Here is a 17,545-nt window from a genome sequence, read left to right as displayed (position 1 = left end):
ATGGCTAGGGACGTCCAAAGCTCTGTGGTTCTAGGAGTTCCTGTTGGCCTCATGAGTCTCTAGGTACCCTCCACGTTCTTACTTAGGGACACCTGTCCCTTCATTGAGCATGGTGTCCCCTTACTTTTTATTATAATAATATATTATAATATTATAATATACTTTCATATTAGGATGCTTTTCTTGTTGTGGAATTTCAACTGTCCATACTCCTTTTGTCCCTCGATCCACAACAATAATAAGAATGCTAGGCCCATTGAACTTTTACCACACAAGCTCTTTGGCCTAATCACACAGGCACTATGTTGATTTTTCATGACTTTTTAATCTGATAATTACTTTCCAATGATATCTTAATTTATTCATCCTATGTCACATTCATCATTAAGCAATTATACATAGAAAATCTCAACTACAATGCAATATGACAACGAGCTCATGGAGAGAGAACCAAACACAAGAGAGACAACATTTTTACCCTAGGAAAAACCTAACTATGGAAAAACCCAACAATCTTTTCTTAGGAGAAATTATTCAATTCATCAAAAGTATAATCTGGTTTTTCCCAATCAAAATTTGTCAGATTGACCACAAAATTCAATAGGTCAGACTTGGTCAAATAGACCACTTTTTCGACCTCTTGCAACTCCTCGAAAATTTGGTCAACTTTGCTCAACAGGGCAAAATTTTGGCCTCTAGCAATTGCCTCTAGTCCACTGTAGTCAAATTGCCCAAAAACAAATTCGGTCAACTTCCCAAAATCTCGGTCAAATAGAACATAAATAGTCTTAGTCAACGCAGGTCAAACTTCTACATTCTTCTCCTCTCTCTCTTTTGCATGTGTGAACAGAGAACAAATGCTTTTTGGTGAGATCTGAATTGCTCCAAGTGAGGGAGGTCGAGTGTGAATATATAGTAGTTTAAGGTGCCCGAATAGGTGTGTCTTTATGGTTGGGCCAACTTGACCTTATGTTAGGTTGACTTAAACAATTTGGAGCCGACCTTACTTTTGGAGGTAAAATTTAAAATTTAAATTTCTTTTCATTTTTCTTTAGTGCCAACACGTAAGGAATATCGATTACAACTACCAAAATTCAACACTCCCTCTTAGCTAGGGAGGTATTCTCTCGACTTTCTCAGATGTACATTTTGATGAAACAATTTCCCCATCCCAAGAAAAAAGATTGGAAGAGCCCGCTATGTTGATGTATCCATCCACTACATGTGGAAAGCATCCAACATCAACATCGTGCAAAGGGATCTTGTCACCCACTAGTCACATCTCCTTTGCAAAGGATCTAGTCACCCACAAGCCAACTACCCATTGGCTAGTTAAGTACCCCGAGACACAAGACTAGTCCTTGTTTCACCAACCCACCAAATTGTCACTTGGAACCATGTCAGGTGCCTCCTGAAAAAATGGTGAAACCCTGGGCCCATCTACCATTCCCACATGTCGTCACATGCTATTGAATGGTAAAACACTCGCTTGATGCTATAAGGCACTCACTCAAGCAACTAGGCCAATCTCCCTAACCACATTACATGGCTCCCGATCACTACCCATGACCTGGTCAATACCCTTGACCTAGGGAGAATCTATGCCACTTGATGATACAACATCAACACTCCCTTTAACCAAGGGAAGCATTCTCAACCACTCCAAGCTTTTCCTTGAAGTATACGAACTTCATCTTGTGATAGAGGCTTTGTGAGAATGTCAACAACTTGCCTATCCATAGAAATGCATTGGAGCCTCACCACTCCCTTCTGTACAATGTACTAGATGTGGTGGTACCATGATCTCGATGTGCTTCGACTTGTCATCACGATCATCTCTTGCACCTGATCAAATAATTCTAAATCCAAACACTGTACCAAAGCCACACTACTTCTCAACTCGCTAAACAAGCTGTAGTATGCTAAACTTTAGCAGTGTTGAGTGCGACAAATGTCTGCTTCCTGCCCATCCAGGATATCATAGTAGAACCCAAACTGAAACAACATCCCCATGTGCTCTTCTTGTCTTTAGTACTTCTTGCCCAATCAAAATCAGTGAATGCCTGCATCTGTACTTCACTATTTGAGACATATTTTAATCCATATCCAACTGTACCATGCTGGTACCTCAACACATGTTGTGCCATAGCTACTTTCTGGTCACCTTGACTGGGTGCTCCCTCTAACATTAAAACATATCCTGTTGTGGCAATTTTGGTTGCTCCCTCTGCCACTTAGCTTCTTCATATTAGTTACCATGGGAGTGGCTATGGATTAGCTATCCATCATCCCAAATTTCTAAAGGATCGTAATAATATGCTTCCTTTGACCAAGGAAGATCTCTCTCGGCTTTTGCCACACTTCTAGTCCTAAGAAGTAATGTATCCAACCAAGATCCTTCATCTCGAACTCAGAGGTGAACTCCCTCTGACATTGAAGTTGGTCTTGATTTCCCCTGTTAATTTTAGTTAACAATGGTATGTTCTATGCTTAGCACAATTTACTTCAATGTTCCTTTAGCAGCCCAATAACAATATCTAATTATTTCCACTAGAAATCACATCAACCATTATTCACATTGACAGTGAATGCAGATAGAACATAAAAACAAACGCAGAAGACAAGAGAACACCAGATTTGGCGGATGCCAGGGAAAAACCCCAATGTGGAGAAAACCCTGTGATCAAATCTTCTTATTAATATGCAATAGTTTAGTAGAGAGAGAGAGTACAAAAGTCAAATAGGCTAGCCCAATACAAAGACAAATCAACCCTGTCAAATTCTATAGTCAAACTTCAGCCCTAACCAGAAAGTCAACGCTGGTCAAAGCAACAGCAAAACACCCCCTTTGAATCTCGGTTTAAGGCAATCGAATTCGGCCTCCAGCAAAGGTCAAAGTCAACCCAAAACAATCCCAACAACTCTAGTCAAACTTGGTCAAACAACAATCAGCCCTATGGTCAAACAGACCTGCGGTCAGTGCAGGTCAAACAACCCCAAACTCAATTTCTGTGCTAGAGAATGCAGCCTAGTGAAACCGAAATTCTGCCTCCAAAACCGCAGTCAAATTCAGTTAGAATAGCCTCGGTCATCGTTGGTCAAACAGTCTGAAATTCGGTTTTGTTTTAGCCCAGAAATTTTGTCGTCCTAGCTGCACGTGTGAGAGAGAGAGAAGATGCCCAAGTTGTACGAACTAATCTGATGAAGAGAGAGAAGAATGTGTGAGTGAATGATGTCCAAATGAGGTGTGAGGCCTCTTCTATTTATACACTTTGTTGTGGGCGAAGAGACACATCTATTGGGCTTCTTGAGCCTACATTATGTTGAGGCCAACTTGAACAATTTGTACATGTGAGAGAATAAATTCAAAATCACACTTCTGCTTGTTCGAATGAGATGATCTTTATATCAATCTTGGACTTCTCGAAAAGAGGAATCCAACGCAATAATCATTTCCATCATATGAGTTGTCCCAAGGTGGAATTTGGCCCTAGTTGCCAATTTTAACACTCCCTCTCAACTAGGGATAATTCCACCTGTCATCATCATGCCATCCTATTGTCATGTACCATCTCTGTCATCTCTGCTTTGCTTTGCTGAACCATGAAGTAATAATGAAGAAGTGATCGAGAGTGAGTCATAAGACCTTACCACTCTCGACTGACTTTTTGTCAGTCCAGAGGTAGAACCTCAAATGATCCCAGATCAAGTTGTTGAACACCATGCATCCTATTCATAGGGAGTACAATAGTACTTGATGCGTCCATCAGTAGTGCTATGGTCCCTAACCACTTTTCCCAACTCATGGGTCAAATGAGAGGTACTTCCCATGAGTCCCGGACTCCATGGGTAGGATGTATGCTGGGGCATTGGCAGGAGAAGGTGAACCACTCATCTTGCTCATATGCCATAGGTGAAGGTGAACCACTCACCCTGCTTATATGCCATAGGTGAAGGTGAACCACTCATCCTATGCATATGTCAATTGTAGGGGAAGGTGAACCACTCACCCTACACACATGTCAACCATCATGGGGTATCACAGGGGAAGGTGAACAACTCACCCTGTACATCGCGCACCACTAGGGGAAGGTGAACCATTCACCCTATGGTCGCTTATAGCTCCAAGAAGTACCCCAAGCCCCCAAGAGCACCCAAAGCTCAGTGTCCAACCCATGCAGGACCCTCATAGGAGGGTCTTTCCACAACTCCAAGTCTCTCAGAATGTTAAGAATTTGACCTTTCCCAAAGACTTCGTGAGGATATCTGCGACTTGCTCATCCATCTTGATGTGTTGGAGCCTTATTACTCCTCATTGAACCATATCCCAGATAAAGTGGTACCTGATATCAATGTGCTTGGAGCGGTCGTGGAGCATGGGATTCTCTGAAAGGCGAATCCCACTTTGGTTGTCGCAGGATATCACGATGGTATATAGCACTTGCTCAAATAGCTCCCTGAAGAGCTTCCTCAACCAAACAACTTCACAACAGGGCATACTAGCAACAATGTATTTGGCCTCGACAGTGCTTAAAGCAACCGATTTCTTCTTCCTGCTCATCCAAGATATTGAAGCAGATTCCAATGAGAAGCAACATCTAAACGTGCTCTTACGATCCACCACACTGCCAACCCAGTCAGCACATGTATATCCATGCAACCACAAATTCCTAGCAGTGTATCTCAAACCATAGTTGATTGTGCCACAAAGATATCTCAAGAGATTCTTGGCAACAATCCAATGTATGTGATGGGGATCGACCATAAATTGACTCAACGTGTTCGCAATGAAGCATATGTCAGGACGAAAGTTTACCAAGAACATCAGCCCCCCACAAGTTGTCGATACTCGGAAGGGTTCGCTAGTCCGGGCCCAACAACACTTCCACATAGCTTCTTGAAGTTGAGTTCCATCGGAGTAGACGCGGACTTGCAATCCACCATCCCACATCTCTCAAGCAACTTAAATCTCACCTGGCTTTTGCCAGATCTTAAGGTCTAGGAAGTAGTGCGTCAGTCCTAGGTCCTTCATCTTGAATTTGGAAGCCAATTCCCTCTCTCATTGATAAATGAGAGGGTCATCACCTCTCAGAAAGAGATCATCCACATAAAGGACCAGAATGAGGGTCTTGTGCTTTTCAACCTTGAAGTATAGGTTGGGGTCAACTTCACTCCTTGTAAAACTCAACTTCATAAGATAACTATCAATCCTCTCATACCAAGCCTTAGGGGCTTGCTTCAACCCATAGAGGGGTTGCTTGTTTCAACCCATAGAGGGGTTGCTTGCTTTAACCCATAGAGGGCTTTCTTTAACTTGCATACATGTGTCTTTCAGTTTTGAACTTTGAACCCCTCAGGTTGTTCTACATAACTTCCTCCTTAAGCGAGCCATGCAAGAAAGCAGTTTTGACATCCATTTGGTGTAGGCTCCATCCTTGAGAGGAAGTAAGAGCTATAATTGAACGGATAGTGGTATATCGAGCAACCGGTGCAAATATTTCATCATAGTTTACTCCTTCCTTTTGAGAGAAGCCTTGAGCAATGAACCTGGCTTTGAGCTTTTTAACACTCCATCAGCTCCATGTTTGATTTTGTAAAGCCATTTTGAAGTGACCACTGACTTGTCCTTGGGTATAGGAACCACATCCCAGACATCATTCTTCATGATCGACTCATATTCCTCGTTCATCACATCTTTCCAAACTTGGTGCTTCATGGCTTCTTCGAATGTGCATGGCTCAGATTGAACTATGGTACTCATAGCAGCTAAGTACCCTTGGTACCTGTTCGACTTCTTGCTTTCACAAAATGCCCCCCTTGGTGCAAGATGTCTCTCAACATCTTCAAGAGTATCTTTGAGCTACAAGGGTCTTTTTCTTGAAGTAGAGGGCTCACGAGGAGGTGGATCAATGGGATCCATCGGACCTTCAACATCGGGCATCAGATCATCTGTCGGAGATTCATCCTTCTTTCCTACATCATCATCATTATCCTTCCCAGGGATAGGAAGATCTCGGACTTTCCCAAGGGCATAATCTTCATTGAAGGTGACATCATGACTTATTTCCACTTCTCTTTGACCAGATACATAGATTCTATATGCCTTCGAAGTTTCACTATAGCCCACAAACATTCCTTTCTTCCTAGATGCATCTAGATTTTTTTGTTTGCCAAACACGAACCTTCCGATCAACGAATGTCACCTTGAAATCTTTGTCTTCCATCACAAAAATAGATACCAGGTTCTTTTTCAAATCAGGTACACATAATACTTCTTGTAGATGAAGGGTTTGACCTTGATTTAAGTGAAGAGTGACAGTCCCAATCCCTTTCACGGGGTAGGTAGCATTGTCCCCAAGTATAATCTCCAAATTTGTCTTCTTTTCAACCAAGTTTGAGAGGGCCTCCTTGCACCTAGTGAAGTGCCTTAAGGCTACTATTAATCAATCAATGATCCAATGTATTCGGAGGAGAGGCGACGGTGAGGGTAGAAATAAGATAAAATTCTTTTTGCTTATCTACAACATTAGTTTCTTCATACCTGGAGTTTCTTGACTTTTTGGGAGGACGACCATTTCCATATCGAGCAACATGAGCATTCCTTTCCTCTTTCCTTTGTTGATGAAATTATTGTTCCTTTGATTGCCATTTCCTTTGTAGTTGTTGTGGTTGTTGTTGTCATCATCCCTTGGAGTATCCTTCTTGTGAGGAGACTCTCTAGCAAAGTGGCCAAACCTGTTGCAATTGAAGCATCTTCCTTTTCTTCCTTCTTTGAATCTTGGCTTAAACCTTTGACCTTGTTTTCTTGGACCAACATTGTTCTTTCTTTTAGCATGAGTGGAGAAAGCGGTAGGATTATTTCCATTTGAGGGCTTATCTCTTTCCATCATCCTTATTTCTTCTTGAGTGCATCTAGCCAACAATTCATCAAATCCCGGAATCCTGTCCTTGTTGAGGATGGTAGTGTTAAACACATCCCATGCTCTTGTAAGGCCTCCAATTGCAATAAGAGTGAGCTCCCTGTCACCAACAACTTCTCCAATAGATAGGAGATCATTCTTGATTTTGGTAATCCTCATGAAGTAGGATTGAAAGAACTCTCCTCTATTCATTTTGATGTCTTTTAACTTGTTCTTGAGAAAGAGAACTTGGTTTGCATTATTTACTTTGAACATCCCAACCAGCTTGTCATACATCTCCTTAGATGTTTCCAAATTAGAAATATAGGCAACCAAAGGCTTGTGAATAGAATCAACAATATTTTTCTTAGCTTTGACCTCACCTTTCTTGTACTTTGTTTTTGCAGCAACGGGTGCATTTGAAGGAGGCTCCACCACTCTTCCTTTGACATAGTCCATAACATCATTTTCTTCCAAAGTCAAATCTAGAGACATCTTCCATGCATGATAATCAAATTTGTCCTTAAGCTTGTCCTCAGATTTGAAGTAAGATGTCGTCGTCATTGAGGCTAGCTCTAAATTCTTGTCCAATAGCTTCCCTTAGCAATTGCTTTTCTCACTCTTGCTTGGGCTTTGTCTTCACCTGAGCTCTGAAACCATGTTAATTTTAGTTAACAATGGTATGTTCTATGCTTAGCACAATTTAGTTCAATGTTCCTTTAACAGTCCAATAACAATATCCAATTATATCCAGTAGCAATCACATCAACCATTATTCACATTGACAGTAAATACAGATAGAACATAAAAACAAATGCAGAAGACAAGCCAAGACAAACGAACACTAGATTTGGCAGATGCCAGTAAAAACCCCAATGTGGGGAAAACCCTATGATCAAATATTCTTATTATTATTCAATAGTTCAGCAGAGAGAGAGAGAGTACAAAAGTCAAATAGACTAGCCTAATACAAAGTCAAATCAACCCTGTTAAATTCTGAAGTCAACTGTAGTCAAACTTCAACGCTAACCAAAAAGTTAACACTAGTCAAAGCAACATCAAAACACCCCATTTGCAACTCGGTTAAAGGCAGTCCAATTCAACCTCCAACAAAGGTCAAAGTTAACCCAAAACAGTCCCAACAAAACACGCCATTTGCAACTCGGTTAAAGGCAGTCCAATTCAACCTCCAACAAAGGTCAAAGTTAACCCAAAACAGTCCCGACAACTCTGGTCAAACTCGGTCAAACAACAACCAACCCTGTGGTCAAACAACCCCAAATTCCTCATTTTTTGTGCCAGAGAATGTGGCCTAGTGAAACCAAAATTTGGCCTCCAAAATCGCAGTTAAATTCGGTGAAAACAACCTCAGTCAACGTTGGTCAAACAGTGTGAAATTCGGTTTTGTTTTAGCCCATAAATTGTCCTCCTAGCTGCACGTGTGAGAGAGAGAAGATGCCCAAGCTGTACGAACCAATATGATGAAGAGAGAAGAATGTGTGAGTGAATGATGTCCAAATGAGGTGTGAGGTCTCTTCTATTTATACACTTTGTTGTGGGTGAAGAGACACATTTATTGGGATTTTGCTTATTCGAATGAGATGATATTTATATCAATCTTGGACCTTTTGAAAAGAAGTAACCAATGCAATAATCATCTCCATCATACGAGCTTTCCCAAAGTGGAATTTGGCCCCTCTTATCATGGAAGCAAATCTTCCTGCCAATGCTACTCCCTTTGTCACGTGATTCCTTCTATTCTTGTCAGAAACAAGTTATATGATAACAAGATCAACCTAGAATCGTCAAATATCCATCAATCCAAGAATACCATGCCTGAGGTGCGAACAAAGCTTTCTTTAGTCTGCAGACATGTGATTTCCTTTCATGTACCTCAGAGCCTTAAGCTTTATGTACACTTCTTCTCCTCAATTACTCCATCAAGGATGGCAATCTCCACATCTACCTGATGTAATTTCAAACCCACAATAGAAGCAATAGAAATAATAGTTTTGATAGAAGTGTACCTAACAACTGGATCAAATATCTCCTCATAGTCCTCTCCCACTTTCTGGGAGAATCCTCAAATCCCGCTTTGCACTTCTCTATGTTGCCAACTACCGCATACTTGGTCTTGTAGATCTATTTGGAAGTCACCACTGAATTCTCTTCAACACAATTTTCTCCATCATGACATCCTTCAAACTTGTTGTACTGCCTACTCCCTTTGAACTAGGAGCTCTTTCAATCATCTAGCCTAGTTCTAGATGTTGGTACAATTTCTCCCTCTTGAACAAAAATCACTCTAGTAGCATAGCTCAATCCTGGGAGAGTCCTCTTGCCACAAACTTTGCTTCGTTTTCCCGATGCTTCCATTTGCGGCCAGAGCCTTCGTAGCCTTTACGATGTACCTGCAACCCTCATTAGGGAGTCATGGAAGAAATGATTATAACCAAGCAAAAGATACAAAGACAAGATGTTGTCTAAAAAATGAGCAATAATCAAGGAAGAAAGATATAAAGTACTTATCTTTTAATCTGAGATTGTGGGGAATTGTCCACATCACAAGCACACCCCCACACAATGTGCCCTATAAAGGAGGTGGGTAAGGTCGAGCAATAAAGCATACTGACCCTTCAACCAATCAACTATCATTATAACATACAACACTATCGCCTTGTGGAGCCTAGGATTTTGGGTGTTTAATATGTTTAGATATGCTTAGATTCCTTTTTCTAAAAAAAATTACCTAGCTTGTGAAAGCATTATTTGTATTATTTTTAGTAGAAGTACAACCAATTTAGAAAATTTGTATTATTTTGAGATATAGAATGGAATGTAAATGTACTCGAACTATGTTGCATGACAAGTTCATGCGTTCAAACTCTTTAGTTTAACTTTTATTTGAAATCTAATATTTTAATGTCTTTATTGTAGATGGCTTGTTCCAGAGAGCATGAATACATGAAATACAAAATGGACCCCCTTTTATATAACAGTTTCAAAGAAAGGTGTGTTTCTTATTACGATTAGTTATTGTGTTAAACTCTATAGTTTAACTTTTATAACAATTCTAACATCTTATTTGTATTATTTTTAGTAGAAGTACATCCAATTTAGAAAATTTGTATTATTTTGAGATATAGAATGGAATGTAAATGTACTTGAACTATGTTGCATGACAAGTTCATGCCTTCAAACTCTTTAATTTAACTTTTATTTGAAATCTAATATTTTAATGTCTTTATTGTCAATGGCTTGTTCTAGAGTGCATGAATACATGAAATACAAAATGGACCCCCCCTTTTATATAACAGTTTCAAAGAAAGGTGTGTTTCTTATTACGATTAGTTATTGTGTTAAACTCTATAGTTTAACTTTTATAACAATTCTAACATCTTATTTGGTAGTTTAACTTTTATAACAATTCTAATATTTTATTTGGTATCTATTGTAGATGGCTTTTCTGATGAGCACGAGCGAGTGGAATACAAAATCTTATAAAACAAACTCTAGGAGAGGTGCATTTCCTATTATGAATAAATATTGGTTTTGAAATATGCTTACAATTACTAATTGTGTGTATTTTAACCTTGTTCAACCCACTTTTTTTTCCTTTTAGCGGAGGAGAGCGACACATTGCTAGATAGAAGATGTGCAGAGGGGATGTTTGCAATCTTTTCTTTGTTCTTGTCTGCATGTTTTGTTTTGTTGAGTTTGAGCATGGCCATGCTTTGTGTTGAAATTGTTTTCCTTTGTTTTGCTTTTTTTTCCCTTGTTTTTTGTAGTTTGGTCTTGGTTTCATTTGTTGGGTGTGTTGTACTTGTTCTCCTTTGTTTTGCCTTTTCTTTTCACGTTTTTTGTAGCTATGTCTTGGTTTCATTTGTTGGGCGCGGAAAAAGAAATGGAGGAAGTAAACAGAGGAAATGGAGGTTATTGTTCATAAATGAAGGTGAGTCAAAATATCTTTTGCTAATTTGTGGCTCCATTTATTTGCTATTCAATTTATTATATGTCTTATCTATGCTCTCATAATCAACTAGATTGATCTTCTTTATGTAGTGAACAACTACAATTTTACAGTCTACAATGGTAAGTGGTGATGATGCACTAAACATTCTATCAACATGGCATAGAGAATGGGTGGGCCATACTTTTCTCCTACAAAATACAATGGGTGGGCCATACTTTTCTCCTGCAAAATACAATTGTCCTTGCATACATTGAAATATTTGTTTCATCCTTTTGTCATGGTTTCGAGGTAGTATGATCTTGTTCATGGGTATCAGATTCAAGATTTTTCCTAGAACTTTGATAGGAAAGAAATGGAAAAATTATATTGGAGTTCACATCTTCAGGGCTTATTGTTCATGATTGCTGTTGCTATAATATTAGCCAAGGGAGCGTAGGTATGTGTGTGGTTAATTCATCGCTCTATATATTCGTTATTTAAGCTCCCCTGGTTTATTTGTAATCTCATATATAAGATTATTATGTGCAGTGAGTGAGTACAATTGTTGTGTCTGAGAGATTCAAGTGGAGAAGATATCTTAGGCAATGTAGATGCAGCGCAGAGGATGGGTGAGTCATGTTGTTTTCCAACAAAATAGTGTTATTATTATTCGTTTGTTTGAATATTTCTCCTTCTGACATAATTTTCGACTAGTACCACTCAATTAGTGTTTGACATATACATCAAATGGTATGTTTAGATTTATATGCTTTTTTGCTCCACATCACACGCACACTCCGACAAAACTTGCCTTAGAGAGGAGGATGGTAAGGTTGAGCAAGGAAGCATACTGACCCTTCAACCAATCAACCATTGTGGTCAACCAAACAACCATTGTGTTAATATACAACACTACGGACTTGTGGCCCCTAGGATATTTAGTGTTCAATATGTTTAAATATGCTTAGATACGTCTTACAAAAAGAATGATTTCTCTTATGATAACATTGATTGCATTATTTGTAGTAGAATTACATCTAGTTTAGAAAATTTATATGTTTTGAGATATAACATGAAATATAAGTCGATTGGAATTAAGTTGGGTGACAAGTTCATGCCTTCAACTCTTTAGTTTAAATTTTGTTAGAATTTTAATATTTTATTGTGTATCTAATGCAGATGGTTGATTCCAGTGAGCATAAATATGTGAAATTCAAAATGGATTATCCCTCGTCATATAACAAAATTCAAAGATAGGTATGTTTCATATTTGATTGATTGTTCTGTTCAACTTTCCAATTTAACTTATATAACGATTCTAATATCTTATTATTTATCTACTATAGATGGCTTGTTCTAGTGAGCATGAGTAAGTGGAATACAAAATGGAGTGTCTATCATTATATAACAAACTCTAGAGTAGGTATGTTTCCTATTATGAATAATTATTAGTTTTGAAATATGCTTACCATTACTATCTATGTCTGTATTTTAACCTGATGCATCCCACTTTTTTTCCTTTCAGCGGAGGCGAGGACGCTGTAGTAAAGATAATGCGCAAAGGGGGAGTTTGTAATATTTTATTGTTGCTGTTTACATGTTTTGTTTTTTTTGAGTTTGAGCATGACCATGCTTTGTGTTGTACTTGTTTTCCTTTGTTTTGCATTTTTTGTAGTTTGGTCTTCTTCGTTTTGTTTGTTGGGTGTTTCAAAGGAAAGGAAGGCAACATGGAGAGAAAATGAAAGGGAAAGGAAGACAACACGGAGAGAAAATGAAAGGGATGAGATGGAGGTTATCATTCATAAATGAAGGTGAATCACCTTAACTATATGCAATGCACTTCACTAATAATTATCCTTTGCTAATTCACGACTTCATTTGCTTGCTATTCAATTTATTAAATGTTTTATATGTGGTCTCATATTCAACTATATTGATCCATTTTGTGTACTGAGTGACTACAGTTGTATAGTCAATGAAGGTCAAGTGGTGAAGATACCTTAGAGATTCTACAAACGCAACGCAGATGATCAGTGAGGCATAATTTTTTCCTACATATTAATATTGTGTTTTAATCCACTGAAATATTTGTTGTTTGCACAACGATTTATCCTTTTGTCATAGCTTCAAGGTAGTATGATCTTGTTAATGGGTCAAGGGAAAGTAGGTATGTGTACGACTAATTTATCACAATGTATATTTGTTATTCAATTTCTCTCGTCGTTTATCGGTGATCTCATATATAATATTACTTTGTGCAGTGAGAGACTACAATTGTAGTGTCTGGGATGGCCGAGTGGAGAAGATACCTTAAGCAATGTATATGCTACACAGATGATGGGTGATTCATGTGGTTTTACAACAAAAAAGTGTTATTTTTATTTGTTTGCAACACTGTTTCTTCTTCTAGCATGGTTCTTAGGTAATGCTACTCAATTATTGGTTTGACATATATATCAAATGGTATCGTTAAATTTGTATGTTTTCTTGCTCCACATCATATAGACACTTCCACACAACGTGCCCTATAGAGGACACGGGTAAGGTTGAGCAAGCAAGCATACTAACTCTCTAATGAATCAACCATCGTGCTAACATACAACACTACCGCTTTGTGGACCCTAGGATTTTGGGTGTTCAATATGTTTAGATATGCTTAGATTCATTTTTCGAAAAAATGTACCTCTTACGAAAACAATGTTTGCATTGTTTCAAGTAGAAGTACATCTAGTTTAGAAATTTTTTTATTGTTTTTTGAGATATAGAATGGAATATAAATCGACTCGAACTAAGTTGTATAACAAGTTCATGCCTTCAAACTCTCTAATTTAACTTTTATTAGAAATCTAATGTTTTATTATGTATCTATTGCAGATAGTTTGTTCCAGAGAGCATGAATATGTGAAATACAAAATGGACTCTCCCCTTTTATATAACAATCTCAAAGAAAGGTGTGTTTCTTATTATGATTAATTATTTCATTCAACTCTCTAGTTTAACTTATATAATGATTCTAATATCTTATATTTTGTATCTGTGGTAGGTGGCTTGTTCTGATGAGCACAAGCAAGTGGAATACAAAAGAGAATGTCCATCTTATAAAACAAAGTCTAGTGAGGTGTGTTTCATGTTATGAATAATTATTGGTTTTGAAATACGATTATCATTACTAACTCTGTGTATTTTGACGTTATTCAATCCACTTTTTTCCTTTCAGTGGAGGACAACACATTGCAAGAGATATGATGTGCAGAGGGGATGTTTGGAATTTTTTCTTTGGTTCTTGTTTGTTGAGTTCAAGCATGGCCATTTTATACTTTTTTTCCTTTGCTTTGTTTTGTTTTGTATTTTCCCCTCACTTTTGTAGTTTGGTCTTGGTTTCGCTTATTGGATTTGTTCTACTCGTTCTCCCTTGTTTTTTATAATTTGGTCTTGGTTTCGTCCGTTGGGTGTGGAAAAGGAAATGAAGGAAACAAGCAGAGAAAATGAAAGTTAGTACCTATTAATGAAGGTGAGTCAACATACCTATATGCAATGCACTTCACTTAAAAGTATCTTTTGTTAATTTGTAGCTCCATTTGTTTGCTATTCAATTTATTATATGTTTTATCTATGCTCTCATAATCAACTATATTGATCTTCTTTATGTAGGGAACAACTACAATTGTACAACCAACAAAGATCAAGTGGTGAAGATGTACTAGAGATACTATGAATGTGGGACAGAGGATGAGTGAGCCATACTTTTCTCCTACAAAATACAATTGTTCTTTGATGCACTAGACATACTATGAATGTGGGAAAGAGGATGGGTGAGTGTTAAATTTTGGTATGTTCTATGCTTATAGCAATTTACTTCAATTTTCTTATTGGCTCAATATCAATATCCAGATTAGCAATCACATTAGCACGATAGTAAAATGCAGATAGAACATAAACATAAACAGTAGAAGACAAGCCAAGACAAGAGGACACAAGATGTGGCACCAGCCAGGGACAAACCCCAATGTGGGGAACCCTTTTTCAATTCTTCTTATATTCATCAATAGTTCAGCAGAGAGAGTGAGATAGTACAAATATACAAGATTGATATTTATGACATCAGTAGTAAAGAGTGGACCAGAGAAGACAATGCTGGTCACATAGGACAGAATCTTCCTCTGAAGATGATTCATATGGCGCCAACAGGATGATCATCAAACTGAGCCAAACATGGTCAACCTTGACTCCCAGAATGCTGTTGTCTTCTTGTTGCACTAACTGTCACTGCTTCAGTCCTTATCCTTCACATAGTCAATAATGTAGGCCTTCAAGGCAAAAATGTCCCACGCTGTCCAAGACTGATAGAACAACTTATGCTGCTAGCTATGGCCTGCGACCTAGCTCAGCAGCAGGTTAGGCCTATGATCCTCAAACAAGCAACAACCAATAATATCAACACAACAGTATTTAGTCCTACAAGGACTCAACTTTACACTCTCTAACACCGAACTGTATACATATGCTGATCTGAACTTAGTCTAGGGCAGATTATGACTGTGGTTTATCAACCTTGAAAACAGTCCTAAGGAACAACCCTTATCACTGTGTTGTCACCATGCTTCTTTTACCATGATATCATCTACAACAACCGAAATTCAACACTGTCCTTACTGGCCTCTTTATGCTGTGTATAAGAGCCTTCTTTTGCTGTGGTTAGAGTCTCTCCTTAAATGCGAATTAGGCCTCTTCTTGAACTGTGGATAGAGCCTTCTTCAAGCTACGAGTTAGGGCCTTCTTGTTGATGCGGATGAGAGCCTCCTCTGCTGTGTATCAGGCCTCCCTTTATTGCGGATTAGGCCTCTCCTTAACAACGAATTAGAGTCTCCTTTAGCTGTGTCTAAGAGCCTCCTTGGACAGCGGATTAGGACATTACTTGGCAGCAGATTAGGGCTCCCTTTGGACAGTAGATTGGAGCTCCTCTAGACAACGGATAGGAGCCTTCCCTTGACTGCGGCTAGGGCACATCTGAACTGCGGCTAGGGCTTCTCCCTCTTGACCTCTCTTGCCAACAAACCCAAATGAGTGGAGAGAGATCATGAGAGAAGTGTGTGTGACAAATGCCATGTTGAGGTTGAGCTGGAGGTAATTTGGTTGCTTGCCGACCTTGATAAATTGTCAATAATACAAATAAATTCATATCTCCATAAATACATGTCGGAATCAGATGATCTTTAGATCAATCCTACACCTCTCGAAGAGAGGAATCCAAGAAAAATATCAACTGCCATAAATAAGATGACCCACATGGAGTTTGGCCCTAGTTTCCAATTTTAACACTCGCTCTCAACTAGGGAGAACTCCATCGGCTAATCCATCTATCAGTCGATACTATCTCTGCCATCAATGCACTGCTCTGCTCTACTCTGCTCTGCTGAACTATGAAGAAGAAGAAGTGATCGAGAATGTATCATACCATTCTCTACTGACTCGAAGTCAGTCCCAAATAGAGTGTCTCACACCACTCTTACTGATCCGAAATCAATTCCAAATAAAGAGAGTGTCTCATACCACTCTTACTGATCCGAAATTAGTTCCAAATAAAGTGAGTGTCTCATACCACTCTTACTAACCCGCAGTCAGTTCCAATTGATCCCAGATCAATATCATCCTAGCATAGGGAGTACAGTAGTGTCTCTTACCACTCTTACTGATCCGAAATCAGTTCCGAATAAAGAGAGTGTCTCATACCACTCTTACTGATCCGAAATCAGTTCCAAATAAAGCGAGTGTCTCATACCACTCTTACTGACCCGAAGTCAGTTCCAATTGATCCTAGATCAATATCATCCTAGCATAGGGAGTATGGTAGTACACGATGTGTCCATCGGTAGTACTATGGTCCCTATCCTCATTTCCCTGCTCATTTGCCAGATGAGAGGTACTTCCCATGAGTCCAAGACTGCATGGGTAGGATGTCTCAGCGGGAGAAGGATGAACCACTCATCCTGCCTACATGTTGCCATGGGGTATCCCAGGGGAAGGCTAAACCACTCACCCTGTACACAACAAATCACTAGGGGAAGGATGGACCACTCACCCTATGATTGTGTCTCAGCAGGAGAAGGATGAACCACTCATCCTACCTACGTAGCAAACCATTAGGGGAAGGCTGAACCACTCAACCTATGGTTTCTCATCGCTTCAAGAAGTACCCCATGCCCCCCGGAGCTCCTAGAGCTCAATATCCATATCATACAGGACCCTCAAGAGAGGGTCTCTCCAAGACTCCTAGTCGTTTTCGGAAAGTCAACAATTTGACCTTTCCCAGGGGCTTCATCAGAATATCGGCGACTTGCTCATCAGACCCAATGTGAAGGAGCCTTATTGCTCCTCGCTGTACCATATCTCGGATAAAGTGGTACCTGATGTCTATGAGCTTGGAGCGATCATGAAACACGAGATTCTCTGGCAATCGAATCCCACTCTGGTTGTCACAGAGGATCATGATGGTATCTAGCACGTGTCCAAACAACTTACTGAAGAGCTTCCTCAACCAGACAAATTCACAGGAGGCCATACTCGCAGCTATGAATTCGGCCTTAGCGGTGCTCAAAGCAACTGACTTCTGCTTCCTGCTCATCCAGGATATCAAAGCAAAACCCAAAGAGAAACAACACTCAAAAGTGCTCTTGCGATCCACCACATTGCCTGT

At 39.2% G+C, this 17,545-nt stretch overlaps 1 long non-coding RNA gene across 1 annotated transcript in view; it reads left to right on the top strand.

Annotated features, from left to right (window-relative positions):
• Window positions 1-12,889, top strand: part of LOC149236647 (uncharacterized) — a 49,392-nt gene extending 36,503 nt beyond the window's left edge. The window contains exons 3-8 of the long non-coding RNA XR_016268425.1: window positions 9,837-9,910; window positions 10,167-10,228; window positions 10,357-10,851; window positions 11,401-11,480; window positions 12,377-12,662; window positions 12,816-12,889. This is a non-coding gene — a long non-coding RNA (uncharacterized LOC149236647). The remainder of the gene's footprint in view (window positions 1-9,836; window positions 9,911-10,166; window positions 10,229-10,356; window positions 10,852-11,400; window positions 11,481-12,376; window positions 12,663-12,815) is intronic.
• Window positions 12,890-17,545: the final 4,656 nt, after the last annotated feature.

This window comes from Pinus tabuliformis, chromosome 8, assembly GCF_031772625.1.
Source record: "Pinus tabuliformis cultivar Carrire ecotype Pingquan chromosome 8, CPIR1, whole genome shotgun sequence".
NCBI classification, from domain to species: Eukaryota; Viridiplantae; Streptophyta; class Pinopsida; order Pinales; family Pinaceae; genus Pinus; species Pinus tabuliformis.
This window is presented reverse-complemented; position numbering and strand designations above follow the sequence as displayed.